The following is a 14,369-nucleotide window of genomic DNA, read 5'->3' on the forward strand; positions in this document are numbered from 1 at the left end:
TCGCAATTCATGGGCCATCCTCTGCTCCTCCTTCTCCTTCTCCAGCCTTGCTAAGTCCCATGTGAGCTGTCTTTTCTCCCTCCGGTCTGTTAACTCCACTTCAGACAAGCCACCGCTAGAGGCACTGCTGCCCTTCCTAGAAATGGCCCCGCTGACAGGTTCCCCACCTCAGGTTGGTACATCTCAGCCCCCTCGGTGTCAGGCTCTCTATCCCTGTCCTCCTCCTCAGCCTTGCTTTCTCGGCGTGCCTCCCCCCAAGCCCTTAAGCTGGTTTGGAGTGCACCCTTCTTTGCTCCTGGGGGACAGTACACCCCTTCCCGCTGGCAAAACTCCCTGAGTTGGGCCACAGTGTACGTTTCTAGATTTTCTAGGACAAACTCCATCTTGCCCACTCAGGTTAGAGGACAGGTTTTTGTGCAGTAACTATGCAGGGGGGTACCTTTAATAATACCTCCTCCCACCACCAGAGTAAATTTGGAAAAAACAAAAACCCACAATTAGGAAGGCCGCTCTTGAGAAAACTCCCGGTGTAGGCCTATGGACTACCCACAGTTATTGTTGAGTATGCGTAGGCACAGCTCTATCCCACCACTGAACACCAATTTATGTTGGAAAACCACTCCCACACTAGAAGGGGTGGTGGTGGTCTTCCGGACACACTGTGGTAGCTTGGCTCGAGTGGTCAGGAATCAGGCTCCGTGCTAAGCATACAACATACCCAAACAATAACCATGCGTGCATCCGTTCCAAAAACGACTCTACACCGTAAAAATTATGAAAATAACTTTCTTTATCTGCTTTTTCTCTTAGTTGCTGATTGGAGAAAATAAATAACAATCACAATATACAAACTTTTTAGAAAGTGCAGGACAAATAAATACTGGCTTACTGATTCAATAAATAGGGGTGATCATAAATCCTGAAGGCATAAATAAAAGTGCAATACAGACAGGCAATTAAATATTCTGAGGCAATAAATACTGTAACCAATAAATATTGTGCATCAATAAATACTGTGGACCAATAAATACAGTGGAACAATAAATAGGTTAAATACAATAAATACAGTGCCCCTAATAAATGCTTAAAAGCTGACAGTGACACTCATGGATTCAGATCACTTTTGAATTCCTAAGGGCTGATTTGGCCCAGGCACAGCTTGTGGGGATGTGGAAGGCTTGGGGGTGTCTACTCCCTGGCTTGGTCAAGGCTGAGGCCTAAACTGAGGTAGATAAAGGGGGGAAATACCAGAGACCTGGCTCTCTCTCTCCACACAACTTCTCTAGATTAGTCCCAGTTCACCCCTGGCACAGTCAGGTTGGTTCCAGCACCTCCCTAGCCCCTTAGAGCAGTCTCTCAGGTCTCCACAGGGCCTTAGGCGCCCTCTACTCCACTTACTGCCCTTTTTCTGATGCTCCGACGCCGCTGGGGTCGTATCGATGCCGTGAGGCGGTTCCGGTTCGATGTCGGCGGCCTCGGCACAATGTCAGTTCTTTGACGACGCCGGCAGGCGGATCCGGTCTCGATGTCAGCGGCCTCGGTTCGATCTCGACCTCCGATTCGATGGCGTCGGGCAGTCTTACTCGATGTCGACTTCGGGCGGCTCCGGTCCGATGGCGACCTCGGCTTCGATGACGTCGGCCGGCCTTGCCTCGATGTCGACTTCCGGCGGCTCCGGAGTGCGATCCTCACTCCCGACCTCCGGTGCTCCTCACAGGTTTCCGGCGACTCCGGAGTGCGACCTCCACTCCCGACCTCCGGCACGATTCTCACAGGTTCCGGCGACTCCGGAGTGCGATCCTCACTCCCGACCTCCGTTACCCTTCACCTCGGTCTCCGACGACTACGGAGGGCGGACTCCACTCCTCCGATGACGCCGCTCACTCGACCTCGGGTGACTTCCTCCTCGACCTCTGGTATTCCTCACGACCTCTGACGGCGCCCTCTCTCGACCTCTGGCGGCTCCGGGTACGACGTCTGCTTCTCCAGTCAGCGCCGCTTCTCCACCTCGGGCTCCAGGTCTTAGGCTACTCGACGTCGGACTTCAGGGAAACCAGCTTCCAGGTCAGGATTTTGCTGTTCTCTTGTCTCTAAGGCCTGTTCCTGCTGTCCAGGTCCTCAGGATGGTTTTTCTGACTTCTTCCCACACAGGGCTCTAGGCTGGGCTCCGTCAGTAGGGACTAGTATCAAGGGTGGGTTTATGGACCCCACTCCAGGCACAAGTTTCCACCCCTGCTGCTTCACTCCTTCCTCCTTCACGTTTTTGCTGCTCACTCCTCACCAGTCAGGTGCCAACTGCAAGCTCCAACTGCCAACTCTCTCTCTTAGCTTCCCAACATTCTAACCGCCTCCAACTGTCACAGGGTTCTGGAATGTTCTGGAAGGTGCTGGTAGGTTCCAGTGGATGCTGGTGATGTCACAGGTGGCCACCATTTTGTGCTTCAGGCCTCCAGACAGAAGTTTCAGGGGTAGCTAAAATGGCTCCCTGAATCTGCAGCAACACGAAAAAGTCTGGTGGTTCCCAAAAAGGAAAAATTCAAACAGGGTTTGAGGCAAAAGTGGGACAAAATAAATAATGATGAGGAGGGACCACCCAAAGGGCTGACAGGTCTAACACGCGTCCCCCCCAGCTGAAAGTGGGGAGAGCTACCCAACCCCTTGGGAGTTCTCATCACTAAGGCGGAAATACCTTGAGAGACCGTCTGCATTGGCGTGGTCCACTCCAGGCCGATGTTCCACCTGAAAGTCCATTCCCTGTAGGGAGATAGACCACCTCAACAACTTGGGATTCTCCCCCTTCATTTGCATCAGCCAACGAAGGGGTCTGTGGTCGGTCTGAACTAGGAAGTGCGAGCCAAACAGGTATGGCCGCAACTTCTTCAGAGCCCATACCACTGCAAAGGCTTCACGCTCTATTGCACTCCACTTCTGTTCCCTGGGAAGTAGTCTCCGGGATAGGAAGACCACGGGTTGATCCAGACCCTCTTCGTTGAGTTGCGATAACACTGCCCCAATGCCATGTTCTGATGCATCTGTCTGGACAATGAACTCCTTGGAAAAGTCTGGGGCCCTTAAGACCGGGGCCTCGCACATGGCTTTCTTCAATCTCTCAAAGGCTTGCTGACAAGCCTCCGTCCAGACTACCCGTCGAGGTTGTTTCTTGGACGTGAGCTCCGTGAGGGGGGCTACGATGGTACCGTATCCCTTCACGAAGCGGCGGTAGTATCCCGTGAGGCCCAAAAATGCTCGGACCTCAGTCTGTGTCTTGGGGGGTTCCCAGGCCATGATGGCCTCGATCTTCGCCTGGAGGGGTTGCACCGCTCCCCTACCCACCAAGTGTCCAAGGTACACTACCGACCCCTGCCCGATCTGGCACTTGCTGGCCTTGATCGTCAATCCAGCTTGTCTCAGGGCCTGGAGAACAGCTTGCAGGTGACGCAAGTGATCCTCCCAGCTGTTACTGAAGACGGCTATGTCATCCAGATAAGCAGCAGAGAAACTCTCCATTCCGGTGAGGATCTGGTTTACCAGGCGCTGAAACGTGGCAGGTGCGTTCTTGAGCCCAAAGGGCATCACACAGAACTGGTAGTGGCCATTGGGCGTGGAGAAGGCTGACCTTTCCCTTGCTCCATCAGTCAAAGAGATCTGCCAGTACCCTGAAGTAAGGTCAAAGGTACTTAGATATTGGGCAGCTCCAAGCCGGTCAATCAATTCATCCGCCCTAGGGATCGGATGAGCATCAGTTTTGGTCACTGAATTCAGTCCCCGATAGTCCACACAGAACCTCAGTTCTGGTTGGGCACCCGGTGGTGCAGCTTTTGGTACTAACACCACCGGACTGGACCAGGGGCTGCTAGAAGGTTCGATCACTCCTAGCTCCAGCATCTTAGTGACTTCACTATGAATGCTGGCCTTCACCTTGTCTGACATCCGGTAGATCTTGGACTTCACAGGTGGGCTGTCTCCTGTGTCCACGTCATGGACGCACAGGTGAGTCCTACCCGGGACAAGGGAGAACAACGAGGAGTACTGCCCCAGGACCTGGCGACAGTCCTCCTGCTGTTCAGGAGTTAGAGATGGGGAGAGAATCACTCCCTCCACCGACCCATCCTTCTCTTGAGACGCAAACAAATCAGGGAGAGGCTCGCTTTCCACGTCCTCTCCTCCGTCAGTCACCATCATCAAGATGACTTCGGGCCTCTCGTGGTGGGGTTTGAGGCGGTTAGCATGCAGCACCCGCAGGGGCTGACGAGGGGTCTTCAGGTCCACCAAGTAGGTAGCCTTACCCTTCTTCTCCAACACCTCAAAGGGTCCTGACCAGCGATCCTGGAGGGCACTAAGCTCTCCTGGTTCGATCACCCACACCTTCTGGCCAGGCTCCAACTCCACCGGGTGAGCATTGTGGTCATACCACGCCTTCATCACTGCTTGGCTGGCTTCCAAGTTGTCAGAAGCTTGCTTCCACAACTTAGCCATTTGGCTCCGGAAGGCCAGCATGTAGCTCACCACATCCTGGGGAAGCTTTCTGGGAGTTCTTTCCCATCCGTCTCTCACCAGGTTGAGAGGTCCACGTACAGGGTGCCCATACAGAAGCTCGAAGGGGCTGAAGCCCACTCCCTTCTGTGGCACTTCCCTGTAGGAAAAAAGTAAGCAGGGTAGGAGGACGTCCCATTTCCTCCGCAGGCTTTCAGGCAGACTTCTGATCATGCCCTTCAAGGTTTTATTAAACCTCTCCACCAGACCATTTGTCTGGGGGTGGTAAGGAGTGGTGAACCGGTATGTCACTCCACACTCCTTCCACATCGCCCGCATATACGCTGACATGAAGTTGGTCCCCCTGTCGGACACAACTTCCTTGGGAAAACCCACTCGGGTAAAGATTCCCATCAGGGCCCTTGCCACAACAGGTGCTGTTATGGTCCTCAGAGGTATTGCCTCTGGGTACCGTGTGGCATGATCCACCAGAACCAGGATAAACCTGTGACCAGCTGTAGTCGGCGGATCTAATGGACCCACAATGTCGATGCCCACCCTTTCAAAGGGGGTGCTAACGACAGGAAGTGGTTCCAGGGGAGCTTTCAGCTTCACCCCTGTTTTCCCACTGGCTTGGCAAGACACACATGTCCGGCAGTAGGTATCGGACGACACTTTCATTTGAGGCCAATAAAAGTGTGGGACAAGACGGGCGAAGGTCTTGTCTTGCCCCAGGTGTCCTGCCAATGGGATCTCGTGAGCCAACTCCAGAAGGAAGGCTCGATAACGTTGAGGGACTACCAAGGCTCGTGACGATCCGTGTAGGGGTGCTGTGGTAAATAATTTAATTACCGGAACTTAATTTGATGCGGAAAATCTATAACAATAGCTCAGTAAAATAAGAGGCAGAATCCGTGGTATTAGAGGTTCGGAACGGGCTTTATTCCAGAATCAATTTAAATTGGCGCTCCATATTCCATCACCACGAAGGTTCAGGAAGTGAAGACGTTACTTTATTGACAAGTAATCATTTTTATACAATAAGCATTACAGTGAAGCAAATGCAGGAGGCGTAACAATTGATAGTAAAGATAAAACATACATGCGTAGCTAGAGTGGGTGTAACTGGGCGTAACTAAAGAACGTCATCAGGTATGATGTCATAATAGGGTGGTTCCATGAAAGAATTTCGCAATGTCAGCAGAAATACTTGGCAGAAATGCGCGCGCAGCAGCATGACGTGTGATTGACGTGCAACTAGGGGGTGAAGGGGACTTGACATTTAGCTCTACATGTGGCGACAGAAGTCTGGAGGGTCAAGTCAACCTAATCCCGAATCATATCTAACATCCTATGTTTAAAGAACTATGTTATCCAAAAGAGAGGTCTCTTAGAGTAGAATCTTATTCTATACTGACTATACTGACTGTTAGTGCGTGTACAAGCGTCTAAGTGTCTACACTAGATGCGAGGGCCGAAATCTTCCATAGTAACAGGGCTATGAATCACTTGCAAAATGACAGAGAAGCCGGGCCTTTTGCTCGGTAGCTGGAAGAATGTTTACTTAAACTACTAGACAGGAATGCATTGGGTAGGGAGCGGAGCAGATAATTTCGAAGGTGAAATACAGTTTTTGGCAGGCAACAGGCTGATGTCAGGCACCGTTAGCCGCGCAGAGAATAGGACAAAGTTCATGGATACAGATGCGAGCTCAGACTGGAGCTTTCAGAGGCAGAAGGCAGGAAAAGCTTGATGGCAGAATCAGGGCCTACTTGCCTGGACTGTAAAATGGCATAAGTGAACCATATAAAGGCGGTGGCCTTTCATACTTAGGAATGGAATATCCAGCCCATTCATGGCGGATCTGAAAGAGGACATGTTGGCGGTGGACGCACATGTGTTTGCGTCTTCATAACTGGAACTGGAGGGAACATACATGTACTTGTGATTTATACATGAAACCGTTGGGGTCCAAGATAGGGGACATAACTGACCAGAAAAATCCATATTTCCACATTCCCTCCTTGTCCCCTACTTGCCCGTCAAGAGATATCAATCTTCATTAATCCATCGATCTGTTCATATAGCATCATTTGTTCTTCTTTCTTCTTCCGTGATGAATGAAATCTTGGTGGTGGAATACACGATGTGGCACACAGACCACAGATCGCTGGTCCACATTGTAGGCATAGACAGCAACTGAATAATATGAGGAAGCCAATACCTAGGAAGGATAGGACCTTCCATCCAAAGGTAGATAATACACTCCAAAACCAACCGGACCAAGTCCAGGTGCCTGGATTCTGGTGTATCTGGCTTACAATCTTATGAAGGCGGGTTATGGCTTTATATACAGATGGCGAATTTTCTGGTATGAAAATGCAACAACTTGATCCGATGACCCTACAAGCTCCGCCCCTATCGGCCAGGATGACGTCAAGGACAAGACGATTTTGAAGCACAACAATCCGCATAGCAGACTGCTCTTTTGTTAAATTGCCTAAAGCGGAAATAGTTTCATTCACTACTGCTTCAAGGGTTCTGGTTAATCTACGTATCAGCTTACTATTGGTAACTGTACCTATATAGGGAAAGAGACCTTTATTGAAATCTGTGTATTTTTCCCATGCTGTCTCAGTGTAATCGACTATTGGGAGATCTCTCCTTTCTCTATTGTGTACTAAATGAGTATTTCTGTGATAATCAGGAGGAGCTAGGAAAACAGGTGGCAAAAGGAATCCGATGTAGCAGGTACCATCCCAATCTAGTGGCAAACGTATGTATGCCGTCTGACCACATATGAAGTAGGAATGGCGGAAGCTCTAAATGTAGACTTGCCTTGATCACTAAATTCTATTACAGTGGTGCATCTACTATGGCCCATATGTATGGAACCATTCTTTCTTACACATAATTCACCTTTAACTGGAAATACTGACATGGCGGGCAAAATTGGAGTAGCTTCGGATTCGACATTCAGGATCATGAGATTAAGCGTAAAATTACCTAATCCATACACTTCATTTTCTAGATCAGTTCCTGTTCTTTTGGGAAGTCCCTCCTTGTTGGGGTGGCAGACTTTGAGTAAAACTAAGTTCAGATTTCCCCATACCCAGTTATTCTGGTAAACTGCAGAATTCGAATCTAGGGAATTAATTAAACTAAACCATGCTCCACAGGAGCCGTTGTGTGTGAACGGGTATGGAAAGAGAGGTAGAATTCCTTTATAGTTCTGATAGGGAGGGAGTCGACCACATATCCAACAATTTGTAGCATTGCTAACCTGATGGGAATGATGTAACATACTAATAAAAGTGTTATTGCGCAGCGCAAATCTATAAGACAATTCATGCGGAGGTAATTCACTAAAAGAATGTTCAGCAGTAATATTGTAAACATGTCTAGAAATAGGATAATATGTGTGCAACAATATACTTGCAGTAGTTATTAAAAGATTTAGGAAAAACAAAATTAATAACGTCACTGTGCAATGACTACGCAGTGATTTACAGTACGCATGTCGTTTCAACTTTATCCTTCTGTTTCTTTCTCTATACAGGTCTAAGGGATACATGTCAGAGACAAATTCGACCGATTCACCTTGGAGAGGACTTAAACAATCAAATTGCCTGACTTGTTAGACCTAAGTTTTAGTTTGTATTGTTCATGGTTATTCAATTCAACCAAAGGAAGTTTAGAGTCACTCGGGGAAGACACGCAAGGTGTGTCGTTTACGTCTGACGGTAGTCCATGAAATTTCTTGATATGACTTGAATGTATCCAGCCTTTTCGTCCTTCGATCTTTACAGCTGTCCTCGTCGTTAGCAATACGAGTTGAGGCGACTTCCACCTAGGATCCAGCTGAGACTTCCGATCAAAGTTCCTCACTAGAACTAAATCCCCTGGAATTACGTCATGGGGTTTCACCTCGGTGTTGTCGGGAAAGGCTGCAGCTACCTGTGAACGACAAGATTGTAGTGCAGACATCAAGGAAGCCAAGTAATCTGTCAGCATATTACAGTCAATATCAGTTATTTTGCGTGGTATAGGCGTCCCCCACATATTTGGTGGTCTACCGAAGATCACTTCATAAGGGGATAGCCCTGTTCGAGAGTGTGCTACCATTCTCATGTAAAAAAGTGCAACGGGTAAGGCTACTACCCAGTCGACACCTTTCTCTCTGCATATTTTGGACAATCTAATTTTCAGGGTCTGGTTATGTCTTTCCACGAGACCTGCTGCCTCGGGGTGTCGGACACAGTGAAATTTCCACTGATAGCCTAACAAAAGTGAAACGTGTTTCATTAATTCGGATGCGAACGGCTGGCCGTTATCTGAGTAGACAACACGTGGTAAACCGTACCGTGGGAAGAATTCTCGAACTAACTGTTTGGCAGTAGTCGGGGCAGTGTAATCTGAAACCGGGTATGCCTCTGTCCAACGGGAAAGAGCACAGACAACTACGAGAACATATTTGAATCCTCGACATCGTTCCATCTGGATATAATCCATCTGGAGGACTTCAAAAGGGTGATCAGGAGGCTGAAATCCACCCTGTTCTACGGGAATGCTTTTACCTGGGTTAAACTGACAACAGATCATACAGGTACGAACTTTTTGTTTAGCTGCTGCTCGTAAATGTTTGTTGAACCAAATGTGTTGAATGCTGTCTAGCATAGCTTTTTCTCCTAGATGTGCTGGACTATGTACAGTGTTAATAACGACTTGGACCATTGAATCAGGAAGGAACCACACAGATTTTTCCTTCGTCATCCATCCTTGATCCGTTTGGATCCCTCCTAATTCAGTCCATTTCCTTCTTTCGTCTGGTGTAGCATGTGTCTGTATGTCGATTACGTCAAGAGCGGGATCCTTAACCATCATACAATGTGTTGGTGTCGGGACTATTGTCTTTGTCATGTCGGATGTTTGAGTTTGAGCAGTCTGTTTAGCTGTTCTGTCAGCTAGATCATTGCCTTGAGAAATGATATCAGTAACTTTCGTATGAGCTTTACATTTCATAATTGATATTGCAGTGGGTAGATGTATTGCATCTAATAAGGCATGAATAAGGGGTCCGTGCTGAATGTGGGCACCGTGAGAAGTTAAATAACCTCTCTCTCGCCACAGCACGCCGAAGTCATGTACAACTCCGAATGCATAACGTGAATCAGTGTATATGTTGACTTTTTTATTTGTGGCTTGAATACAGGCTTGTGTCAGAGCGATGAGCTCTGCTGCTTGAGCGGACAAGGTATTTATGCAATTTGTTTCAATGATTTCAGTGTCTGTTGTGACTGCGTAAGCGGCCACTAGCTCTCCTGTACCTGTTCTCATACATGAACCATCTACATACAACGTCAGGTCTGGGTCTGACAATGGGACGTCTGTCAAATCTTGTCTGGGTTTCGTCGTGATAGTGATAACTTCAATACAATCATGTGCTAGTGGGTCTGTTCCATTTACAGGTAACAGTGTGGCAGGATTCAATGTACTACAACGTCTGATTTCTATATGTGGCTGAAACAATGTTAATTCGTAACCAGTAAGTCGTGCTATAGTCAAGTGTTGTGTTTGTGTGCGGTTCAAGAGAACCTCTACTGCATGTGGTACTTGTACTGTCAATGGATGTCCTAATACTATGGCATCGCTTTGTCTGATTGCTAAAGCTGTTGCTGCCACCGATTTCAGGCACGCAGGCAAAGCCTGAGCTACGGGATCTAATGTACTAGAAAAATAAGCACATGGTTTGTGTGAACCTGCTTGTTCCTGTGTGAGTACTGACAAGGCAGTACCTTCGCGTTCTGTAACGAAGAGTGTAAACTGTTTATTGTAACATGGTGTTGCTAAAACAGGTGCTTGGCATAAGGCTTTCTTTAGGCTTTCAAAAGCTTGTGTATGTTCCTGAGTCCAAGGGAGAACAGTCGATGTGGCTGCCTCCTGTGTTGTCAATTGAATGAGGGGTTTTGCTAGAAATGCATACTGAGGGATCCACTGCCTACAATATGAAGTGAGGCCTATGAAAGCCCGCACCTCCTTTTGTGTCTTGGGTATCGGCATATTTGCAATTAGCTGGATGCGATCTGGTGTAAGCTGCCTTCCCTCCTTGGACAGCGAGTGACCAAGGTAAACAACTCGCTGGACACAGAATTGCAGCTTAGAAGGGGACACCTTGTGCCCCTTTTCGGCCAAAAATTGTAATACCGTCAGTGAGGCTTTCTCACATTCAGGTTCGCTCCTAGCGGTGATCAGCAGATCATCGACATATTGAAGCAGGGCAGTGTTGACTGGCATGTTGATACTGTTGAGTTCTCGTTTCAGTGCTTGGCTATAAATGCTGGGGCTTTCTGTAAATCCTTGAGGTGCGCGTGTGAATTTAAAGCTTCGTCCATTTAAACTAAATCCGAACAAGTATTGGCTTTCCGGATCTATTGGGACGCTGAAGAAGGCATTCTTGAGATCAATTACAGTAAAGAATGTTGCTTCGGAATCAATGGCTGTCAGTAATGAAGAAATGTCTGGGACTACGGGGTATTGTGGTACTATGCATTTATTTAATTCGCGCAGATCAATAACCAATCGATATACTGGCGGGGCTGTTGGATCGGTTCGTTTAAGAATCGGGATTATCGGGGAATTACATACATTGGAGTCAGTTTCCACAACCACTCCTTGGGTAATAAGCTCGTCAATGATTTGTAGTAAAGCCACTACAGCATCTGGGGGTAACTTGTATTGTCGCATTCGTGGAAGTACCACTCCTGCCTTTAGTGTGACTCGATATGGTGTAATGTTCATGCAACCAACATCTGTAGGGCCTTGTGCCCATAAATGTGTCGGTAAAGTCTGTAGTCGGTGATCCATGTCTCGGGACACGTAGTGCCCTTTGAAATCACGTAAAAACAATCTTACTCCTTCCGGAGAACAACATATAATAGCTCCTAGAGCTTTCAAAGTTTTTATGCCTAACAAGTTTTCTGGACATGATTTAGTAAGTAATAAATCTGTAGTTCGTGTCAAGGGACCAATCGTAAGTGGAAGAGGCTGTGTTACTTCGTTAATGATAGGTTTTCCTGAAAAACCAAGGGAAATATTCTGTGAGCCTGAGAGGGGTGCCCCTGGAACTTCACTACGTTTTATTGTTGTTCGGCTTGCCCCTGTATCAAGTAAGAATTTTCTATCTTGACCTAATAGTTCACTGTGTACATAAGGTCCTTCTTGATCTACAGGGACCTCAATGAGCGGTAAGCCAACTTCCCTCTCTAGGCTGTTTCATGAGTATCGTTGATAATCAGGATAGTCATACTGTGCGGTCTGATACATCTGTCGGGTCGTTGTTTGTGTGGCAGCAATAGGCTGCGGTGGTGGAGCTGGCATAGACTGTTGCGGAGCTGGCATGGACTGTGCATGCTGCGGAGTTCCTTGTTCATTCTGATCCTGTCTAAGTGGTCTTGGTCTTTCTTTTGTGTTACCTATGGCGATATTATGTTTTAAAACGGGACAATCGTGTACATAATGACCTGGCTGTTTACAATAGTTGCACGTCCCTTTAACAGGACCTGTTGAAACACTGGACTGTGTTATACCCTTCTTATGACCGTCAACTGGCACTGTCTGGGAAACTAGCATTTTCATTTTCGTGTCTTTCATGCGTCTATGTTCATGTTCTTGTTCTTCTCTAATTCTATTGTGATGGTACTGTAGCATTTGTAACATTTGTGACGGAGTGTTACCTTGCCAGGTACTCTCGAACTTCAATACTCTATTCTTAACTTGGGGCAAGGCATTTTCAACCAATTTTGTCACAAACAGATGTGGATACGACTCGCTACTTGCTTTTATTCCACTATTTATACCAAAACATTTCTCAAATCGGGAATAGAAATCACTAGTGTCTTCGTCTGATTTTTGTTTACAGGCTGAGATTGCACCCCAGTCTTCCTTTTTCGTAGTTAATAAACGTGGCAGTACCTGTACTAGTAGACCTGGTAGTGCTTTGATCTTGTCCCCGAGCCCTGAACCTGGACCTCGAGCTTTTTCTTCGTTTTCTAATGCTGTCCAATCTATCTTCTGGTCTCCCACCTCCCAATCCTTTTCCTTGAGTTTTTCGTAAATGCCCGCAGGCATTAATACCTTCAATATTGTCATAATGTCGGGGTAGGTATATTCTCCCATGAGTAACATATCTTTAATTTCACGATGGAAACCTGCTGGGTCTTTATCATGACTGGGTACCACTTTCTTCATTTCTAATAGTTCTATTTTAGATATGGGTGTGTATACAAACACACGTTTAAACTCATTGTCATCACCCTTTATCGGGTGCACTTCGCGTAAGGGATTCTGTCTATCCATGTAATGCGTCGTTCTTTCCTTGATGGGCAGTGAGACATGTTCAGGACATACAAAAAGGATGTACTGCTTTCTGGATTCTAGTATTTCTCTAATTAACTTAGTACCGGAACCTCTCCATTTATTCGTGAGTAATTCAGTCAATATATCAGGTAAGGGACCAGGATCGGAGTGTTGGCTTTTATATAATATAAGGAGTTGTTGAATCATGTAGATACCAGCTAAACGCTGTTCATCTGGGGCGAGGTTCAAAAACGTATGTACTAGTGTATCATCACCATATTTTCCAGGACTATCAACCCAGTGAACGGCTGACCTGGCTAATTCTTGTTCGTCCATAGAATCGAGTATATGATAACCCCTTCGTTCTCGGAGTAATTTGTCAGCGGCTTGGAATGAATGTTCGGGGGACCTTATATTTATTATAGGAGTTTGGAATTTTCTATTATTATCTGGACGTATCGGACATATCGGATCAGTAAAGCATCTAGTATTATTGCAAGATCTTCCTCTACCTACATAGGCCATGGTTTCTAACTGTCCTGTGGGCAGTTCTAGTTCTTCCTCGTCCTCGATTTGTTCTGGTTCGTCTACTGCTAATCTTTCCTCGTGTATTCGTTCTATTTCTTTGCGGATCTTTCGGCTCATAGCTACTATGCATGATCGTTTATCATGTCTCCCCTCTGATATATTTTTACCCCATGTGGTAAGAATCTGCATTTCTTCCGGATTTACCCCTGGTTGATCTTGATTTCTGATCACACAGTTTATGAGGAAACGTAACAGTTCCCCCTGTATTTCCACCTTTTGGTACTCCATGGCTCTGTTAATACTCTCAGGGTCTCGCCCTGACTGAACAAAATGATATATATTTTCTAAATGTGCAGTCATTCCTGGTAGCTTCCCTAAATATATTGCAGCTCGTCGGATACGTAATGATGCCAGCATCATTTCGTCCCCTTTTCCGGGCACAGGGTCATATCTACAGTCTATTAGAAGTTCCTTGAGCGTGTTGGGAGTTACCAGTTTGGGCGTACGTTGGTGGGCTAATTCTTGAAAGGAAAGTTTATTTGTTCTGGGTGGCGTAGAAAAAATGCTTGATGTACCTCCGGTAGCACCACCTGGGGTGCTGGATGTGAAAGGATTCGTTGAACGGGATATAGCAACCATAGGTGTGGATGCGGATGTAGAAACAGATGTGCTTGCCGGAACTTGTGTCGGAGTTTGCTGTTGCAGAGGTACAGACGAAGGAGGGTCTTGGCGTTGAACCCCCTCGGCAGGCGGTCTATGTGGCGCAGCATTAGCATACGCGGGAGCTGCGTCGTCTAAATAAGAGGAAAGAAAAACATCTTCTGCGGTTCTGGGATGCCCTTTGGGATGTGCTTTTATCGGAAACAATGGGGGTGGCAAGTCTCTTGGTATCTCCGGGGTAGCCTTAGGTAGTCCTTCGGCCAGAAGAGGATACATACCATTCACAAGGGCATTTCTTTGTCTGTCTGTTTGTTCTGACTTTACTCGAGTACCTTCTTCAATTAATACACTTT

The sequence above is a fragment of the Triturus cristatus genome, chromosome 1_2 (genome assembly GCF_964204655.1).
Source record: "Triturus cristatus chromosome 1_2, aTriCri1.1, whole genome shotgun sequence".
Taxonomy (NCBI): Eukaryota; Metazoa; Chordata; class Amphibia; order Caudata; family Salamandridae; genus Triturus; species Triturus cristatus.